Source organism: Papilio polytes, unplaced genomic scaffold (genome assembly GCF_000836215.1).
Source record: "Papilio polytes unplaced genomic scaffold, Ppol_1.0 DF822723.1, whole genome shotgun sequence".
Classification (NCBI taxonomy): Eukaryota; Metazoa; Arthropoda; class Insecta; order Lepidoptera; family Papilionidae; genus Papilio; species Papilio polytes.
In genome coordinates, this window is record NW_013526481.1 from 1 (window position 1) to 716 (window position 716).

The 716-nt window shown below is 47.6% G+C and overlaps 1 long non-coding RNA gene across 1 annotated transcript; it reads left to right on the forward strand.

The window, feature by feature from the left end:
- LOC106105829 lies at positions 1-716 on the forward strand. The gene is made up of 3 exons (XR_001225758.1): positions 1-75; positions 419-536; positions 686-716. It is a non-coding gene; the product is annotated as an uncharacterized LOC106105829 (long non-coding RNA).

Genomic DNA, 716 nt, shown 5'->3' on the forward strand with positions numbered 1-716 from the left:
GGGCCCGCCACGCTGCGGGGCTTCGCGCAGCGCGGTGTAGGGCCCCGGGCTGACGGCCTCGCGCTTGGCGGTACTGTAAGTAACGCTAAATTTGTTATAACTTCTGCCTGTCAATTCATTACTTTACAGGACAAGCGATTGAATCATTAAGAATTCTTGAAGGCACTAGTAAAATGTGAAACATTCGATAGATAAAAAAAGTATATAATTTGCATCTAGTTACCTCGATATGACTAAATGAAAGAACAATTTTTGACGATAATACCTAATAAGTCATACTGAGCAAAAATGTACTTATCATTGTCTGATCTATTTTTTTCTTTTAATTTAAAACATGAAGATTGATTTTTTTCTATAAGTGTATCAGTGCGTGTTTCCGCGACTGTACCCGGGCAGAGTTAATGTGAGGTGTGTGCAGATGTACTGGGCGAGCGGCGTGCACGTGTACGCGCCGCTGCCGTTCGTGTCGCGCGGCGGGCTGGCCGACCTCTTCCGCTCGCACCTCTTCCTCAACGCCGGCTGCCTCGCGCACCCCGGTACACACATTCTATTATCTGTACTACACAATCTCATCGGAAATAACCTTGTGGTGGCCGTAGCTAGGGGGAAGGGGAGGTATTGTGGGGCAAACATCGCTACCCTACCTCGAAATCTACTCTTAACTAGTTTTGTGTGCATATTTCAGAGGAGGGCGAGTCGGTAACGTCCGCGCTGTC